This window comes from Gymnogyps californianus, chromosome 3 (assembly GCF_018139145.2).
Source record: "Gymnogyps californianus isolate 813 chromosome 3, ASM1813914v2, whole genome shotgun sequence".
Lineage (NCBI taxonomy): Eukaryota > Metazoa > Chordata > Aves > Accipitriformes > Cathartidae > Gymnogyps > Gymnogyps californianus.
This window is the reverse complement of record NC_059473.1, coordinates 74,657,655-74,679,077: the sequence shown is the minus strand read 5'-3', so window position 1 is coordinate 74,679,077 and position 21,423 is coordinate 74,657,655.

The window sequence follows — 21,423 nt, the reverse complement described above, 5'->3', positions numbered from 1 at the left end:
GAGCGCTCTCCAGGCAACAAAGCACAAAGAGAGAGAAAGAGTTGCTGCAATCAAATGCGGAAGGGGATGAAATATCTGCCTTGACTGTATTGTAAAAATAACGGGGAAATATGCTTCTTAATCAGGATGACCATCTGTCTGTGATGGGTGACAGCCCTATTTTAATGTTTCCTGTAAAAAAGGCCTTGCAGGATTTTGAAGTTAATTTGACCACCCACCTGGAATCTACCTTACCTCTGACACTGCAAAGCCTTCCAGCATGCTGTGCTTAAACTGTCTCTACACATCACCCACCGCAGAAGTTTCTTAGGTGGAAACCCTGCCACTGTTTACAGTTCACAGAAACACTATCTGATAGTTTAGGACAGGAAGTAAAAAATGTCACTAAGCCAAATGAAACTAGAAGGGGGTTTATGTGGGCAGAAAGTAATGAGTCAGACCGATATTTTGGAAGAGTTACTCATCTGTCTAAGAACTGTTAGATCAGTCCCTTAAGAAAGCAAGTTTAATACTGCTGTGTTTTGACTTAAAATATGTTGACGACAGTGGGTAAACCTGCCATCCTTTTTAAGAGTAAATGTAAGAACCTATTGAAATTCCTTTGGGGAAAAAGATGGCTAAAAAAACCACACGCATTCCTCAAGAAACAGGAATGGACCACTGCCCAGAAGGAAGACAACATGAGAGCAGATCTTTTGCTGCAACTACTTTTATGTATGTTCAACTGTCTGTGAAATAAAGGGAAAAAGAGTATAAAAGCCAACCCAGAAGACAGAGAGAGACTGGGCTGTGGGAATGTCCTGAAGGCACCACCTGAATGTGGTCTTACAGGACTGTGTGTGAGAGTGTGTGCCAAGAAGCACCATGCTGCAATGTTCTGCACTTAGAGAAGCAGAAGCACGTGCTTTCACTGTAAATATAACTCCACCAGTGGGGTCTAGTTCCACCATGAATTTTACCTTTTAAGAGAAATAACCTGAAGGATTAAAACATTTGTTTAACTACTAGAGTCAAAACAGGACTACAATTTTGCTATGATAAAAAACGCCCTGAGGTATTTTCATTATCTCTAGTATTCAGTGTTTCTATTACATTTACATAATAGTGTTTATATTACATTTGATCCAAAATATGACAACATGCTGCTGGTGTTGCATCATGTTAAGATGTTACATTATGTATGTGACATTGTACCAGAACAATGATTTTTAGAAAAGGGGCTCGAGCGTGCTCACATTAAATCCACAAACGAAATTCACGTGACTTCAGGTTTGGTTCTAAACTCCAAAATCACACTGACGCTCCCTAGCAAAAGCATGAGCAGTTACAATTAGTGTATTTTATGCAAATGAAATTAAAGAAAAACGTCATTTGGCCTGGAGATTCTGACCTTACTTTTATCTGCAGCTCAAAGTACAATTAAGAAAGGGTAAGAACTCATACAATTACATTCAAATAAAATGTTCTCTGAAAATATTGATAGACAAAATCAACCATTCTTCATACAAGTCTGTCTCTCTCCAGATGTAATTATTTTCTTTCAAATATCCAGTAATGACATGTGATGATCTATTCAGGCATCTCTGCAGCTCACAGGACTGTAATGCTCTAGTAAAGTGGAAGTAGCTGTGAACTATCTTAACACATTAGTTACATAACCCTTGTCACTTTTGTATTTGAAAATCCTGCAGTCGTTAGCATATTAACAAACACCACATCTCTGATAAGAAAGTTTTGCTTTCATGTTATGCATAACCTTCAGAGAAATCGAATGATTTTACTCACAGCAGATATCCTAAATCCTATGCCAAGTGGGTATTATACACAGTGTTACAATATCCAGGCTATAATCCATCATGGTCATGCTAGTGGATCCTACTAAGGAATCTCAGCACAGCTGATGCTATTATTCTCTTGAGTCTATTTATATGGTGAGACATATCTATTGAAACTAGTCCTCATTTTACATTCTTCCAAACATTTTTTTGGTGTCTTAGTGATATCAAACAGTGCAGTTTCATGATAACGTTATCAAAGAACACAAAATCCAAAGTTGCGTGAAGTGCCACAACATGCTAAAAAGCCCAGGGAAATGAATCTCTGGGCAGCTTTTCAGGGAGATTGATCTGTGTACATTTTGCTATCTACTTTGCACTCCCTTCTTCTCCATTCCAGAACGGGCTTTCTGTAGTTGGTACTACTGTACTATGGACATGAGTGTTTAGAGAAGTCTTGATCATTTGAAATGTCAGATCTGCTAGTACTGAAATTCAACCAAGATAAGGGAGAAATAATACGGTAAGGAATCAGCTGCTCTGGGTAGGAAAAAAAGGATGAAATAAAAGCTTGGGCACCATAATAGAAAAGTAAAAGAAAACTAGAAAACTAGTTCTATAGCTAAGGGCAAACAGCTGTGTCCTGTGATCACATCAGCCCAAATCGTTGCTGGTTATCTAAGAGAGGTCATTTGGGCACAAGTCAGGAAGAAACTTCAAACTCATGCTTCACAGCAAGCTATCCTTGCACAACAGCCCTCAGACACAAAGCACAGAGGGCCTCAAAGGTCTCAGCAGCATCTTTAAGGGAAAGAAAAGCCAGGCAAGGAGGGCTAAGAAAGAGTATACTGTATTGCTGATGTTGTTTGTGTACAGAAAAGTTGTAAACAGGAGTATGACCAAGGTCACATTAAGTAGACAGACTAACAGCATGAGACACATCCATAATCTTTTTATTAGTCCCTCTGGCGTTACTTTAAAGCAATAAGCAAAAACTCTATTAAACTCAAGAAATTCTCAGTTGCTTTAGTATTGGTGTTGTGAAGATAGCGTCGTATTAAGCGATGTTGTAGAGTGGAGTGACAGTGTGCCATTGAGCTCAATATTTATTATCAACGGAGACTGCATCTAAGAAGCCTCCCATCAGAGCTAATAGGATCGTGGGAGCAGAAAGGCAACATGAAGCGCTTTACATACTCAAGGAGGTCTTGTGTAGCCCATGCAATGACCTCCAGAGAGCTGGAATCAAAGGCACAAACAGGAATTAATCACTTTCAGTGAGAAAAATCTTAAAAATACTAATCTCTTGCAAGATTCTTGAATGCCAAGATATTCTCTGAAACATTTCAGGAATGATAAACGACAAGTGAATAAATATTGTGTCAAGTGTTAGTCATTTAATACTCTGGAGCAATGTGTCTTTAACAGTATACTGTTGTCACGCTACTGTTTCAGAGGTACCATTCGAGTATATCTATCGCTGCAGTGCCTATTAATCACCCAGGAAGACTTGGCATAAGCTGAAGTTTGACCTAGCAGTACAACAGTAGAGACCAGGTATACTCCTCTTCACGTTTATAACAAAAATTGCCAACTGACATTGTCCTAACATGAAAAAAGATTGTTTCAGAAGAAGGTGTCTGGGGAGTTATTCCTATTGCAGTGTAACACAAAGCTGATTTATAACCATTTAAACTCAAGGTGGTCTAAGGAGTCCTGCAAAATAGGAATTCTCTGGGCCACTCATTTCTGTTAACGTGATCTCTCTGTTAGATGCCAGGTCTACATGGGAGCAGCTGCTTTACTGTCAATTTATATTGTACAATTCAGCATATTACACAAACTACATTCCAATGGCAAGCTCTGATGCAGCAGTATCACTGCCTATAAACAGTAGTAAGCCACTGTGTAGGACTAAGAATAACTTTGGGGAATAGCTCTGAATGATGAGTGTAGATAGAGTGAAAGGCATCAGTTCTCAACCTTGAAAGCCTACTGTGGCTGTTTCTCAAAACAAACAAACAAAAAAGATCTTGTTTTACCACATATTTCCTAACAAGGGATTTATTATATCTGCCCAGAACTAGTGCTCATAGGATCATTATGGCCCCCAAAAAATACATTTTAAAGCAAAAGTTGTCAGGTAACTTAATCCTAGTCTTCCATGTTGCTCTCCAGAGGCCCTGTTCCCTGAATCCAGCCGAAGGCCATGAGAATCCAGTTGCACAGGGCTTGCTCACGGATCATTCAGTCTCTCAGTGCATCTGCAATTCACATTTCACACCTCAAAATACAGAACACGACTCATATGCAAAATCAAGTGTGGAAATGTAACAAACTGCTGCTGAAAATGACCCTGCGATAGCACTTTCACATTTCACCATGTATGCATACAGCTAGTTTTTCTTCTCTGTTATTAATGAGCACACCACATTGTTAAAATGACCTTTAATAAAATCTAGGACCATTATGTGGCCTTCTCAAACCATTAGACTTATTATTTTAGCTGATTATTTTTTCTGATCCATGTGTTTCTATTGTTCTTAATTTAAATAAACCTACATTTTGGGAAGATACTTAGTGTTAAAATGAGTAATAGCTGATAAGAATGAGAAAAGGTAAAAAGACAAATATAAAGTAGGCACATCTGTAGACAAATAACCTTATAGTCACAAATACATATTCTTATTAAATTTACATATATGGAAAAAATCTCTCCTTATAATCAATGAGAATTTTTTCATTGACACCTACAAACCCACAATTCCAATTCTTATCATTGTATTTGTTTCTGCTATGGTATTCACCAAAAACAGAAAATAAAAATAAGCAAAGGAATATATATACCTAATTTTTTAGCAAGTACTATGTATATATATGTCCTAGTTTCAGCTGGGATAGAGTTAATTTTCTAAGAAGAAACCAGGACAACATATCATTTACTTCTAACTTTGGGTCAATTTATATGACCACAAAGTGACAAATTATACTGATACAGCCACAAATTACTGATTAGCAGCAAATTACACTGACACAGTAGCATAGTGTAGTCTTCAGCCACACCTGAGTTTGAGTATTGTGAGCTCACATATTTGAGCCATGATGAATTAAGATGGAATAAAATCATATTGTATGAAGCTGTGATCCACTCAAGTGAATGAAGGGAGCAGAATAAGAAAATTCCAAAGAAAATCTAAAGTCACAATGTGGACACCTATTTGCTGACACAAAATCTACACCAGCCTTATTATTATTTATTTGTTCCACAGACTGCATAGTCTCCCTGCTGCTTAGAGCAGGACATGGATAGTTCTGAGCATTATAATGTGGCCCCAAGTTAAATAAAAAACAGTGGGAATCCTCCTTGTCCTTTTGTCCTTGAGACAAAACAAGAGCTGGTTCTTAATGTTAGACTCAAGCAAAATTCCAGTGCTTTCAATGGGAGTTTTGTCTGACTAGTGTGCATGGCATTGTTCCAAGAAGGACGAGGAGCACAAAGGTGAAGACTATCAAGTGATATCACCCTCCTGCAGAATGGTGTATGCTGTGGAAGACAAAGGGGTATGTATTTGGATCTTACGGTAACCAAGTTGTTCCATCAACAGAAGTTTTTATGTTCTGGAGAAGCTGACCCCATCCTCTACATGCATAAAAATCAGTAACAGATTTGAGGGCGCTAATGACATGGGCTCAGTCAGGTCAACCCATTTATTACTGCTGATGTAATAGGGCATCCCAGTCTGCCAGCTGAGGGGATTTTGGTGTGTTCTCCTCAGAATATTCTCCTACTGTGCCTTTGCTTCCCAGTCTGAAGTCTGAATACACTGCCAGCTTTTTTACGTGCATGTCTCTCGGCATCCCCACCTTCCCTTTGCCTCAAGACATTGCTGTTTAGATTTAAGAAGAACAGAGAGAAATGGAATACATGTCTCTTCTACAGTCTTTGATTGTATTTTATTTTTTGTAATTATTATAAAAATAACTTAAAGCTCTGTTTTTCATTTATTATTGCTCATTTGATAAGATGAAGCACTGTCTGCTATGAGCTGTTGACTTTTATGTCATCTGAGATTGAAAATACAATGCTAAATACATTAAATATTCACAAAGGGAGTCAAATAGGGTCATGGAAAGTGCCATATATTAATCATACATGTATGGTATTCCCTTGTTAAATGATATAGTTCAGCTCTGCATTTTCTGACAAATGAGGTCAAGATGTTGTTTGCCATTAGAAACTAATTAGAGGAAATTCTTCACGCTTTTTTAATGAAGAAAGGTAAACTTTTGGAAACGATAATGCGAAGAAAAGTCAGACTATGGAGAACGAAATCAAGTTTTGTTTTTTTTTTAAATGTTTCTAAAGAAAAAGTGTGATTAGTTACAAAGTTCACTTGGCTCATATCCTCATAATGTCACCAATCAATGAGGTTACACCATGGATAAGAATCAATGTCTTATAGCAATGACAGATAAGAGGAAAACAATGAGCAAGTGATTACTATTGTCAAATTCTGCTATTATTTGAGCTATTTTTCTTTAGTATTAAGTATTAGTGGGATCAAATGAAAGAAAGACCTTTCCACATTCAGCTGTACTAGACATTTATGAAAATCAGGTGGTTTTGACATGTCAGCCTGAGCAGAAAAAGATTTTACATACCTTGGCAGAGTTTAAACATTTCTGTGACCAGAGAAGATAATATAAAGAGACAGCTCTGCATCTTTAAAGTCCAAAGTAAAACAAGGCAAGATCCAAGACAGAGTCAGGAATGATTCTAGTTTTATGGTGGCCGTGTCCATGTGGAGTTCGGAGGCAGCAGCTGAGGAGCATCAGCAGCTGGCACACCTCTTGTGAAGCCGAGGCCAAGCCCAGAAGTCAGAGACTGCCTCTTCCCATCACCCAGGAGAGGGTGAGAGGTTGCAAATGGGTTGTGGAAAGAGCTATGCCCCACACTTGTCCCTACACCTCAGCCCACTGAGGTAGCCAGCCCTTCTGGCAAGTATTTCAGTCTACTCCCACTTACAGTCAAGTTCCACAAAACTCTCATTACAGAGACACTTCGTTATACACACGTTTATTTTTTCAGTAATGTCATTTTATGGACAATCAAAATGCTTCACAGCGCAACTCTTTTTAGTAAGCTAAGAGAAGCTAACTTAGTCATGCTATCCAAACAACAATCTTCATCCAAAAATGCAAGTAGGGAGGTGCTCTTCACAAAAGTGTTACTTTTTTTTTCTTTTTAAATGAAAATAATTGTGAATATTAGCACTTTCTTGGACAAGTGATTTTTTTTTAATTTCCTTAAAAATAAATATTTAATATGGACGCTTACTGCAGTAATAAAAATTACCTAAATTTTTATATCCTTTTGAAAAAGATTTTGAACACTTTATAAGAATGTAGGATGGTCCTTAATTATATTTACCATGAAAAAAGAGGGTTGTTCAGGCAGACTCTGTGTGTGCATAACTATGTCTTTCATAGATGCCCTGGTTGATAAGAAGCATGAGCATACACCTCATCCGTCATCGGATAACTCCCACAGGCGCTCTTGTAAATGGCTCCACCATGGGAGAAACTTCAGCTAGATGCTACTCCTCTTTAGACACCAAAAAAACAAGAGACAGAAATCCGTAGGGAATCAGGTTCTTCAGCTTTCGTGCTCACAGAACTACATCTTTCTTGTCTTGCCTTTCATTTTTCTTATAAAAGCAGATTGCATATTTCGCTCCCATATTTCTCATTACTACTTGGCCAATCTGGCAAACTTGCCCCAGACCTCTGGTACGCCCCACGCTTAGCATTTCTTACAGTATTTCTTCAGAAGATAGCTGTCATTGCCCTTCATATACATTATTTGGGACATTGTTTGGAAAAAGATCTCCCAGGAGACAAAGAGAAGATCATGGGGTTTTCCTGTTCCAGCAGAACAGAGTGAGCTGCAGTCATTTCTACACATATCCGTAGGACAGTAGCTCTTCCAGCCGCTCCAAACAAGGTTTTTCATCTGCTCACCAAAAATCTACCAAAAAGCCATGAGGCTGGCAGGATGAGCACACACATGGAAAAAGAACTTCATCTCTCTGCATTGTTGCCCTAGGAACCAGTAGTACACTTTTGACATTCGTTTGCAGCAGTTATCCCACTTGCTGTCCTTTAGTTCGTACTGTGGAGCAGTCTCAGAGCACAACAAATGGATTCCTCTCAAACATAACTAAACCAAAAGTTGTGCTTCAGGAGATCAAATAACACACTCCAACTAGAATGAGTTTTCAGTCCACAGGAGCAGACGAGAGCTAGTCCAAAATAAACTCCTCCAAAACATGCATAGTATAGACACAGGATCCTCATTACCAACTGTTTTGCCCTACAGATAACGTCTGTTAGATACACTTTTTGCTAAAGTGAATATAACCATAATAGAGACAGGAAACAACTGCTAAGAGTTAAGAAGGATGAGGCCTTCTGACAGGGTAAAACAATGGGCTTCAGCATAGGATGTTTGCACTGGTTTGAAGTGAAGGAACCTCCACAAATGCAGATAATTCTCTCAGGAAGAAAAATATGCCTATATGTCTAATGGCTTTGAGGTCATCTGTCCTGGTTTCGGCTGGGATAGAGTTAATTTTCTTCATAGTAGCTGGTATAGTGCTGTGTTTTGGATTTAGGATGAGAATAATGTTGGTAACACACTGATGTTTTAGTTGTTGCTGAGCAGTGCTTACACTAAGTCAAGGACTTTTCAGCTTCTCACACTGCCCTGCCAGCGAGGAGGCCGGGGTGCACAAGAAGCTGGGAGGGGACACAGCTGGGACAGCTGACCCAAACTGGCCAAAGGGATATTCCATACCAGAGGACGTCATGCTCAGCATATAAAGCTGGAGGAAGAAGAAGGAAGGGGGGGATGTTCAGAGTTATGGCATTTGTCTTCCCAAGTAACCGTTATGCATGATGGAGCCCTGCTTTCCTGGAGATGGCTGAACACCTGCCTGCCGATGGGAAGTGGTGAATGAATTCCTTGTTTTGCTTTGCTTGTGTGTGCGGCTTTTGCTTTACCTATTAAAGTGTTTTTATCTCAGCCCGACTTTTCTCACTTTTACTCTTCCAGTCCTCTCCCCCATCCCATTGCGGGGGAGTGAGTGAGCGGCTGTGTGGGGCTTAGCTGCCAGCTGGGGCTAAACCACGACATCATCGTATAAGAGAGATTCCATCAGAACTAATTTTTGCTGTTTGGGTTTTCGAATTGCTTAGAGACGATATTTGTGTCTCTTTCATGTATTATAGCAGAGTGCAACAGGAACACCAAACTGCTATTTTTTTTGCATCATTAGCTCTCTAATTTTACTCTCAGAATACAACACTGTATTATCCTTCATAAAAACACATAGTACTTTCATCAGTCTTTCCTCAGGGCTTGATGCAATGTTCCATGAGCTTTCTACATGGAACTGGATCAGGCCTTCACAGATCAAGCAAAAAGCTTACCAAAGTCTGAGGGAGACATCTCTGAAGAAGAATTGCAGGATTTCAGCCATGTACAATCACAGTATTGCTTATCTTTTAAACCTTGCCATACATATTGCTTTTTAATTCTTCTACTTTTTTTTTCTAGTTTTATTTGTTTGTATTTTATTGTTTTTTAATAGAACTTTAAATGCTTTGAAAAGACACTCATAAAATACATAGAAGTTATTATCACCTGTGCTATTTATTATCACATTATAGCCTCATGACAGTTCTCCCACCCAGACATCATCCTTTATGCTACATCTCTGCAATGTCACTTGGAATATCCCTGTGCTTCTGAGTTAGTCTTTTCCGTAACAGATTAAACTTTAAGATTACACTGCCTGTCTTTGCACTTCAAAATCTAAGTACATTTGAAAATTCCCTATTCTAAAGCCAACAGTGGTTGTGACAACCTCAGTGACTGATATGTTTATCTCTAATATATTTTTTTTTGAGATTACTACATTACTCCTTCGCCAGAAAGTCGTTAGCCTCATTTAAACCAGTAGTTTCATGGAAGTACTCTGGATTTCCTACATTTCCTGCAGAATCTTCCTTTCTGCAGATTTTTGAGAGACAGTATTTAATTCTTCAGTCTTCAATAGATTCTGCAGAACATGCAGATCACCTGATCAAAGAGAAACAAATAAAAAGTACGTACACAGAGACAGATTCAAGTCAATCAGTAAAGTGACTTTATATTGATGCTTGCAAAACCTTCCATCTACCCAATGTGCTATGATGCGATGTTTACATAAAGCAGGAAGTTCCAAAAAATCTTTGCATTTACAGCCTCATCTTTATTTCAGCAATAAACAAGTTGAAGTATGTTACATGGTGTGACTGATGTTTTCTATCAGTACTATTTATAAAAGCTTTTTTCTTTTAAAAGTTGCTGGTAACTACCCTGGTCTCCCTCCCTGTCTCTGAAGAGGTGGAGTTATCTGTCACCCTTCACATATCAAAGCACAGCCACCAACTGTGACAGGTAAAATTGTTTTAATGTCTCAGACAAAATCCCCAGTAGTCACTCACAATTTGGATCAATCATATGGGCATTTGAAGCTATGGACTGATAACAGGAAAATTGTCCAGGTTCAATGTCATTGCGCATGAGCTTCCTATCCTGTTTCCCTTTCATCAAGCTGTTAAACAAACTCTGTAAGAAAATGTCTACTAAAGCAACATTTTTCTGTTGGCTTGCAGTGTCCTCTGAAGGTCAGGGTAATTCTGGCTGTGTGTTTGTGACTACATTTGACCATATATGACTGAGGACCCAAAAACCCTAGGCTACATCTCTACTAGCTAACCAAGCATGGCCAGGGCACAGCCCAACCACTGCTACATGAGCTTTTAAATCACTAGCACAATCCCTGGGCACGGTTTTGATCTGAGCCAACTACAACACTCCCAGATCATTTTTTGTAGAGAAGCGGGAGATAACACAGGCCAGGACCATTCCCAACAGGCAGTTTGAATGCAATCACCCTGTTTTGGGGAGCTGAGAGAGATCAGCTACGGCAATGTGAAATGTGTGAAGCCAATTGACTTTAGAACTGAAGGACAGTGTCTGACCTGCTTTAATTACTGGCATAGAGGTAGTTAGCTTCTCTTTTTTACAAGAAAAACTACAAAATTATATTTTACATTTTAGTTTCTTTCATCAGAGAATTGTTCTGACCTGTTTTTGAAAATAAAGTAACAGAAAATGCTGGCAGACAGTTTACCATCAGTATGAGCACAGAATCCTGTCAATAGTAGAAGAGATACCCAAAATTATTAGCAAACTCAACTCAAATGTAGCTTTCTTTAACTTGCATATTACAGATAGGTGGGCAATATGATGTAGTCAAAGTCTGTTTCCTTTCCTTTTAGATACAGCTCCTCTTGGCTAAGTGTATTTTTCTCCCAAAGCCTATCCATATGTATGCAACAGTTAATTAAAGCTTTGTCCAGAGAAAAATCTTCCCATGTCCTCGGATACTTATTTCTACTAGTTTGAATGGAAACAAACTGTTCATTGTAGGGTGGACAGAGAATTCTTAGAACCTGCTTCAGTTGATCTAATAGCCTGAGCATGAAAGCATTTGTGAGGGGACCGAATACTAAATAGTAAGGGTGACAAAGACCATCAGCTTTCAGACCTAACTATCCAGAAGAACGCACAGAATGCAAGAGGTGGAAAATTCAGAAAAGAGAAATTCACAGGACATTTTTGTGAAAGTGCCAAGGAGCATTTTGACCTTTCCCTGCATTATTTGCCTGGTAAAATAAGTAGCACTGGACAAAATCCCTGGTGCTGTCATACTCTACTAATGGCAAGTCTGCAATTTCTAATGAAACCCCCTATACTTTTTTACAGTGTACATTTCAATATTTCATCTGCATAAAATAAGGTCAACAATAACTACTTGTGAGGAGAACAACGTGAATAAAAGGAAAATGCAGATAATGAAAAGCATACATTAATCCATTTGTAAGAACATATTTAATACCTTCAACTTTGGCAGGCAGGTGAATAGGTTTCTGTAAAAAGCTGGCAGAGCATTAAAATAGCAGTGGGTAAAATGGTATGTACTGTGCATCACACAGTCTGTGGTGAGACAAGCAGAGCATATCCATGGGTAACTCTGCTTCATGAATCAGGAAGTCAGTGTGTCATTCTCTTCCAGCAAGCTTAGTATGATCATCACATAAAAGACAAAAAACAGGTCCAGGGGTCTCCTTTTTCCTTTCCATCTTCAGCGGGCCTGAGGCTTCTTCCAGGAGAACAAAGGTTTCAGCAGCCAACTCAGCCAAAGCATCACCTGCAGAGATCCCTGTGCCAGCCAGGGCACCCCCATGAGAGAAGACATGCCTGTCCAAAAACAATGCTGACACTGTGGCTCCAGACAGAAGCTGCATGGGATTGCCCATCTCTTTTTGTTACAGGGACATGAGTTTCTGTGGTGGGTATGACTTTCTGCCAGCCTGGTGAGGCTGGCAAAGATTTCCTCAGAAAAAAAACTGTCTTTGGTGTTGAAAGATCTTCCCTCATCACAGCTGCATGGGCTGGTGATACAGCCAGGAGTTATATGCACTCTGCCTTGTGGCTAATCCAGGCCTACTGTCAAGAATGAGCTTCATTTTACAACCAGAGTTTCCAGAGCTGGCAAAGCCAAAGGTAAGAATAGGAAGTAAACAAGGGCAGAATTCTCTCCTGGAGAGGAGTGGAAACATGTTCCTAGTCATTATACATAATGCCTTTTAATTTCCTACAAAAAAAATGCCTTTTCAATCTGTCTTGAGTTTGAATTTGAGCTCATGCATACTAGGTAGAGTGAAAAACACTGAGAAGGATGGTTATGAAGTTATGGTTTCGAAGATAACAAATCCTGTATTTTTTCCACATTATATGGCTTTCTAGCCTTCCTCCAAATTGAAAGGCATTTCACAAGGGCTGCCAGGACATTGGTCTATGATAGAACTAAGCAGCATTTCAGGACTTGTGTCCTGGGAGAAGGTAAGTGTCCTCAGGTGTTTTTTCAAAGCAGCAGGTTTATGGTTAAGTAGCATTTGGAACAGGCTTTAAAAACATAGACAAAAAGAAATCTGAATCTTAGGAAGAAACAAAGTCTTGTTCACTTATGACAAAAACAGATCTCTTGGAGGGTTTTTTTTAACAGATGTAATATCAACCATGGTGTTCTGGCCAGTTTCCAATTCAGGTAATTACAAAATACCTAACTAAATGTTCCCTCAGCTTCAAAAGTATTATTTACTACTAAATTTAAATTGGTTAGTAGTATTTTTGTGTCCTTTCATGCAGCTGCTGCAGTCTGTTTTAGGAATAAACTGATTTTAGCTAATTCGGTTGTGTACGATATTTACAAAGCATTTTCCTATTTCTTACAAAAGACACCATAAAAATCCATAATCTTTTTTTTTTCAATTGGTAAATGAAAAAAAAAGTGGGAAAATAAAATATAGCAAGGAAAGCATGCATCTCATATAGAAGAACATTCAATGAATAACATACGTTGGCTCTTATTTTTCTCACATCAACCACAACTACTATGTTCCCTCAGTCTTTCTTTGTCTAGCCCTACTCTGTGTAACTCTTTCTGACCACTTTACTATTCCAAGTAAGCAAAGAAGTATAACATAATCAAGGACAAAAAAGATTGTATATTGAGTGACCATGGCACAGGCACACAGTTACAATTACATCTCAACACAGGACAATGTGCCATGTCAGTAAATGCTCATATGAAGCTTCCTTGCCCTCTCCTTCAGCAGTAGGCCAACAGCTGAATATGGTCCAAGAGTATCAACCAAATGATTACACACTTTGAGAAAAGTCTCCCTTGTGGAAGACAAGCAAATGCTATTATAAACAGGAACATGCCATGGTACCGTGACAAAGGGTGAAATCAGACTTTAGCACTGCAGATATATAACTTCCATGCCTCATCAAGGATGCTACAGTTTCTATAACACAACCTTGCTGCTCCTGTTAGAAAGTGCAACAAATACTCTTTGTAATCTTTTGTGCAGAGATTTTCACAAGCCACAATATTTTCACAAGCTAGTTTTTAGAAAATGCATGAGCAAAACCATTCATGGTTTTGATATATTTCACGTCGTTCTCATTCATTAATAAATGCAAGGTGAAGACAACAGGACTCTTTTTTTAATTACAAGTTGTTCATTAATTTGTTTTACAGTGCAACGAGAAAGCCTGGCAAATGGGGGAGAGGGGGAAGTAGAACTTCAGTTCCAGTTACCCAAAGCAAACAGAACAGAGCTGAAGGTTGAATTCTACTTTCTGTCCAGCTCCACTGGTGAAAAACATATAGAAGATTCAGTTGGATATACTTATGGATGGCGAACATCTTTGAGATGTTCATTGAGGTGTTTATCTGTTCCACTGCTGATGGATTAGTTATTTGTTGTACTTTTGACATGTGGGGGGGGTCCAAACTTTAAAAAAAAACCCCAACCTCTGACAACAATATTTGCTCATATATTTATTATTTTTAGTCCTCTTCTGAAATTACTTATCCCTTCAAGCACCACCTAACATTCTCAAAATGAGTTCACTGTCTTAAAGAGAAAAAGAGTTGGTATATTTGGTCTGATTTTCCACTGCTTGTACAGGGACACAGAGGGAACCCAAATGAAAGAGAGTAAAACGTTGCTGCACTAACTTGTTGGCACTTTTTCATGTGTTTTTTGTACAATCACTTACATACATTTCATTGGCAACAGAGAATCAAACCCAACGTAATCCACAGTCCACTTTACAAGATGTGGTGGATGGATCTAACAGCTCATTGCTGACAGAAAGCGTAGATCCCACCTCCTCCCACATGTGTTTTCCACGTATGGTCCTGGCTATGCAGTACTGCCACTCACCTTTTGCCGACCGCAGTGCTCTGTAGATGCCACCATCAGTCAATTCACCTCCCTGACCTGGAAGAAAATAACCAGAACATTGGATAATTCTCTTTTGAGTTAACTGGTTGAATTGGCTCAAGAAAAAAGGTAAAGGGTGAAACAAAGCAGTGGGGACAGGACTGTGAGAGGGAAGAACAAGAAAGGAAAGCACAGAGTGGGGAGGAGGGAGCAAGACTTTCTTCTGTGGCATCAGCAAGCAGTTAGATTAACATTGCTGTTTGTTAGCTTGCAGCCATAAACTTTACCTTCGCAGCACCAAATAACCAGTTATGCCAAATTGTTAGATGCAAAAGGAAGACAGGGCCAAAATTGTTCTTCCCAGGCACTTAGAAAAGTGAGTGCTCCCTGGGAAAGCAAAGGCACATACCTAGTTAATACTTTGAAGAATTGGGACCTAATTCATTTTAGCTAACCAGGGTGGAGGCGGGAGATTGTTTCTCCTCTTAAGTAACTGTTAACAACATTCCTTCTGCTGAGAGATTAAAATTTAGATGATTTATCACCAGCACATGATGTTACTATTTGCAAACATAATCATTTCTAAACTAGAGATTAGCCTGATCCAGTTTAAGACCATAACTCACTTGGAGCTGCACATTCCTAAATATTAGACTTGACTTTGCATTTTTATTTTCTTTTTGCTTATCCTCAGCATTGAGCAAAAGAATTAACTTACTCAAATAAAGGCAGTAGGAGGTTTTGGTAGAATATCACTTTATTACTTATTGTAGCAACCACTTGATTAAATCATTTGCAAGACAAACTTCTTGATAAAATACTGTTTACTTACCCCTGCACTGAAAACAGTTGGGTCCAAATCACTGCAGGGTTGATTCAGCCATTCAGCCTCCAAGAAAAGATAAATTAGCTTTGAGGTAATTTGGAAAAGACACCCCAAAACTAAAGTTATTTGGAATTTAGCAATCAACTTTTATGGAAACAGAAAAATTTGCTCTACGATTCATCTGCAATTAGAAGTTACTGCTGAAATATTGCAGAGATAACGTTACATGGAGGCACTAGGACAGTCCTGGCACTGCCCACTTGTTACTTGTAGACAAGATCAACCCTCACTCATCAGTAAGGGTCACATACATTAAGCATTAAGGCAGCCTGAATTTCTCCAGATGTTGTAGAGCTGGCTACCTCTTACAAATCAGTCGTATCTTACCTCTGCACAAGAAATAAGCTTGCCTAAAGAATTATATAGGTGTTTTGTTTCCTCAGACCCCTGAAGACAGCCTCCCCAGAGCCCCACTGAACTCCTGTGGGCAGTGCAGGTCCTGCAGGCACAGGCTACTCAGATGCAGGCAGGTTACTGCTGGCTTGGGCAATGCAGCGTTGGGCTGAGCAGCCAGCCTGAGGCAGCTGGGCTGGGGTGTTAAGGACCAGGGGAAGAGGTGGGAGAAGAGGCAGCAAATGCTGGAGGACGGCTTAGAGAAAGTGGGTGTTGGGAGTGGGGCAGCAGCAGAAAAGGGAAGTACACATAAAGTTACTGTATGTTTGACTAACATAGTAGAGATGATTCATTTTCTGCTGGTTTAAATATAGTAAATTCATTCACTGTGTGACTGACACACTACTATTACTATCATTATTATTGTTATTGTTACTGTTATTACTCTTTCAATTTTATTATAGTCATAATGTCCATATTCATTCTCATTTATGTCCCTATGTTTTGAGGTGAAATCACATTAACAGTGTGCCAGTGAGGTGTGGTGTGGGACACGACAACTAACTCAAGTCTGGAGAGCTAGAGACAGACCGGATATCACTGTTTGGATCACGGCACCTAACAGCAGTCTCTGAGGATATTGCTTTACAAAACAGGTCCAAGACTTTCAGCAAGGCTGAAAGGGCCAGGGGAGGGAGCAGGGCCGAGTGCAGGGTTTTTCTCCCCCTTCATTCCCCTGACCCACCCACAGAAAGCAGGAGAGGCTTTGCCTTGCACAGAGAGGAGCAGCACCCATGAAATCTTCGTTAGCAGATGCTGTTAAGATTCCTTCCCCACCCCTGAGAGCAAGTGCCTTCAGCACAAGGTCAGAGGGGTCTGCAATGGCTAAGGCAGCACCAGACTTACATGACATTTGAAATTTTAGCTCGGTGGTTTGCCCAAAGCTACAGTGAGTCAGCAGACTAACTATCCTGATTCCCAGGCCAGTTTGCGGTATTCAAGGTTAAAGACAGCGATGCATGAAAACTCATTGCCAACCAAAAAGTGTGATAGAGAGAAGGAGAAAAAAAATTGTCAGCTGGGGTTAGCTTTTAGCACTAATTCTCTGTGGCCATTGGCTTGCTTTGACTCCTCATTTTTGTTCTTTCTATAAAGAGAGCAAAAAACAAGCATTCACAGAAATTTTACTGAGATGTTATCACTCTTCTTTTTTTGAAAGAAAGTGTTGGCGAGGCGACATCCTTCAGTCCCTCCAGACATGTTTTAGATGACACAAATCAGCATCATTCTGTTACACTGATAAAGCCAGGAGGATCACATCGAACAACAGGCTTCAGTCTCCTGTTGGAAGTGCTGAAATACTTTCCTTATGCCTTCTAAAAAATACTTTCTTTCTGCTCAATTTAGTATTTTCTAGGTGACCACATCAGGAAGAGAAAAAGTCTGTGATGTTTTCTAAGACTGCTTACAGATGGATATAGCTGATTTTTCCACATCATGTCAGCTGTTAGACATTTAATTTGGTAATTCAGAGGAATTTAGTGCTAAAACTGCCTAGCTGTACCACTTCAGCTCCCAGATCACAGCTTAAAGGAGAGAAAGCAAATGTGATGTGGACATTGCAGACTTTCAGTATTAGCCTGCATGCTAAAAGGCTTGACTCATTTCTTCTGAGTTAAACTTGTCTATTCCTATTATTGAGACATGCTCATGGACACTTCTTTGTGAGTATCTATGTATTAAAATCTCACTACAGTCTTCTATCCTAATTCCCACTATTCCCACTAGGTTCCTGGCAGTAAGTATACCTTAAATAAAATCAGAAACAGGAATTACTCATTAATCAGAAAGCTGATTATATCAAGAGCAAAGGAATATTCAAGTTCATGTACTGCAACTAATGAGCAAACGAGCAATTTGTTTAATTTGTCTGTGGTTTCAGACTTGCCAAGCACCCTCACTTTGACCAGCAAAGGACACTTAGAGGTGCTGATTGACACAGTTAAAATAAATACAAATTGACCATTATTCTGCATGGAGATGGTCTATCCCCAAAAGAACCTGATCTTTCATACCCCAATTGACAGTAGTTAAATCACTCCCAGGGATTAAATTTTTGAAAGGAACTTTTTCTTTTCCTTACTTGAATTCCTATCCAAATATAAACCTGGTCTCCTTTGGTGGGTTGACAGTAGATAAAACCAAGTCCTTGCAGTCAGAAACACAATGCATACTAAAAGCAATTTTGGAGTGACAGAAAAGCGAATCAACGAACAAAAAAATGTACTTTCATCTTGACTCAGCTGTCCTGCTCATATACTGTACTATGTTAGATTAGTCCACGTTATCTGTAATTTAATTGCTCCTGTGAGAAGTTTGACACTTACTTCCACTGTTACAGTCTCTACTGAATGGTAGAGGCTACCTACACTAGGTTTTTCTGAACAAAATCAACCTATGCTAAGCCTTTCAAGTGGATCGTATATAAATTATGATTACAGCACAGTTTATTCCAGTTAACGAGAATTTCCCAAAGCATTTTTAAAAAATAAAGTCATTTTCAGAGAGCTTAGTCCCTTTGGAACATCCACAAACAGGGTCAAAAGCAGAGCTGTAAACTAAGATGCTTTGTCCAAGGTAACTCAGCTACTCATAAAACCTTGATGTTTTTACTCTGGGTTAATGGGATTATGTAAGTACACTCTTAATATCACTTTAGGATAAAGCACATACAGATACATAATATTTTCTCACTGATGATAATACTTTCTTGTTTTCAGCCATCTGATTTTTAAAAGTTAGTATTCCTAAGTAGAAGACTGATGTGTCCAAACCCAGGTGCTTCTGTTTTCTTGTTTATCGAGACAAGGAAATTTCCTTTGAAGGCAGCTGCTCAGTGAACCTGCAGGGCTTACTCTAAAAACTGCTCTAATTTTATCTCCCTTCAGAGATATAAAGATTGGGCAATAGCCCCTTCATTTTCAAAGCATTGCCCAAGGCCCAGGAACACAGGGTCCCACAATAATCACTGGAAATTATGCAGCTGAAACTCCATGCAGTATTTTCAGCCTTCCTTCAGCTAAAAGTGACCCATCCTAAAAGAACATATAATTTCACTGGGGCCTTCTCAGCTGGGAGAATATTGTGAAAGCCAATGACATCAGATAAAAATATCTGGTACCTAGAGTACCTGAGAAACCCTGTGGGAACAATGTGGTTGAATTACCTCTGAAATTTTTGTCTTAATAAGTGTCTGCAACCAATAAGAGCAAATGGTCCAGGATGCTATCACTTCTTTTATCACGGTGAGGATATAATTTACCCTAAGAGGTAAGATGCTTAGATCAAAGCCCATTAAAATTTCAATTCCCTGAGTATAACAGTAGCTTTGGGTTGTTGTTCTTCATTGGCAAAGAGAGGGAGAATCAGATTAAAAGAATATGATAATAGGTTTCCTAGATTCATAGATAAATAAAGCCAAAAAGGACTGATGTGGTCTGACCTCCTAAGCAACATAGACCAAATGATTTCTCTGAATTAATATTTTTTTAACTACAGCATACACTTAAAAAATACAACCATCCTTGATTCACCCCTGAGACCTTGTGAGTTATACCAATGCTGTTAAAAAGGGGGGCTTTATCAAATCTAACTATATTTAACTTATATCATTGTTTTACAGACTGGAAAAGCCCTTTACTACCAGCTTTTCAACCCTTCATAACTTACAAACTGTAAGATACACATAGCCTCTCTTGGATGTTCTAACTGGGTTGAACATCGTGAGGATTTCATATAAGGCAAGTTTTCCAGTCCTTTAATCATGTCTATGGCTTCAATGCATCTCCATACATTTGTCTGTCACCTTAGCACCCAGTTTGGGTGCTTTCCCGCTCCAATTAAAAAATGTCCTGTTTATACATACAAAAATGGCACAAGTCTTTTGGATGCAAAATTTCACTGGCAGCTTCTGGAAGATAGAAGTTGCATTTTTATTCTGTATCTCTGCAGCACCACACAGCCCTTGCTGAAGGCAGGTGTTCCTAGGCACTACGTTAAATAGAAGTTATAATCATAATACTAGCAAACCCAAAAATATTATTCTGCTGACCATAACCTTCTTGTCCTTCTCAGGATCTTCTTATAGATAAGATGTATCTGCTTTCTTGCTACCATTTTTTCGTATTTGACCTAACTAAATCACATACTGGCTTATGTTTTTTCTGCAACAGTGACTGATTCTTTTTTTAATTTATCACTCTTCCCTTAATCTTTGTACCTTTTGTAAGTTCAATCAGTAACTGTTTTTTCCTTCCAGGTTCTTTATAAAAACATTAAATATTGTAGGAAAAACAGTGATCTCTTCAGAACCCTGCATCTGTTCATTGATGGTTCCCTGTTTACAGTTATATTTTGAGATTTGATATGGCTCCAAATTTCGGTTCTTTTAATACATGCCATGATGATTTTATTTTATCTAGGTTTTAAAGCAAAAAGCAGTGCAACATCAGTCAAACATTTTACAGAAATCTATCACATCGATGCTATTATCTATATCAAGTGAACTAGCCTAAGCAGTAACAACAAGCTTTATTTTCCATATTACATGTGTTGATTGATACTAGTTTAATTATTCTCCGTTACCTCCTTCTTAATGGAGACTCAGACTGTCCATTCAGTTTTTCTGTCCTAGACTGACAAATGTCCAGAGCAGCAGGATTAAGGTTATCTAGGTGTTCCCTTTACTATTTTGAAGAGTTTCACACTTCTTCCTCAGAAGGTTCCTAGGTCTTTTCCAAAGTCAAGACCAAATATGAACAAATATTCCAAGAGCTCCTCTAACATCTCCTTAGAAACAAATCATCTGGACGTGTGGATTTAAAATCTCCTGGGTTTCTAATAGCTACTGTTTAACACCTTCTGGTTACTCAAATGGAAACCATTTTATTCATTTGCCTGGAAGCCACCCAGTGGATATAACATTTGCTTAGGCACATTGTAGAGACATCTGTGCTATAGTTTAGCCTTGGGTTTGGGTACCACCGTCTCTGGGCTTGTCCTGGTCCGGTGTATCCAATAGGTTGCCATATCATTGACCTTCAACTGTGTACTTCAGTAATACAACTGAAGAAAAGGTCTGAATTCATAAATGCTTGTACTGACCAGGCAATTCTGACAGGTCAGAAGCAATAAGCTACAATTAATAGTACCTGGGCTTAATTGGGAATGTCTTATGGCAGTGAATGGGGGAAACACTAGTGAGGCAAAATTCCCTCCTACCAAAGACATGGTCTACCACCTATACTGGAGAGGATAAATGCCAGGGAATTGTTGAAATAATAAAGAAAACCAGGAAATTCCGGTCTTTTCCTAGTTACAAAATCACAAAGGTTTAAAAGTAGTAGTATATGAAAATCTGTCATTATGAAGAATAACATTGTGATGAAAATGCTCAAGGTTACTCCAGTCACTATTGCTAAGTGTCTGCCATGGAGCTCTAGTCTGGGTGTGGCACAT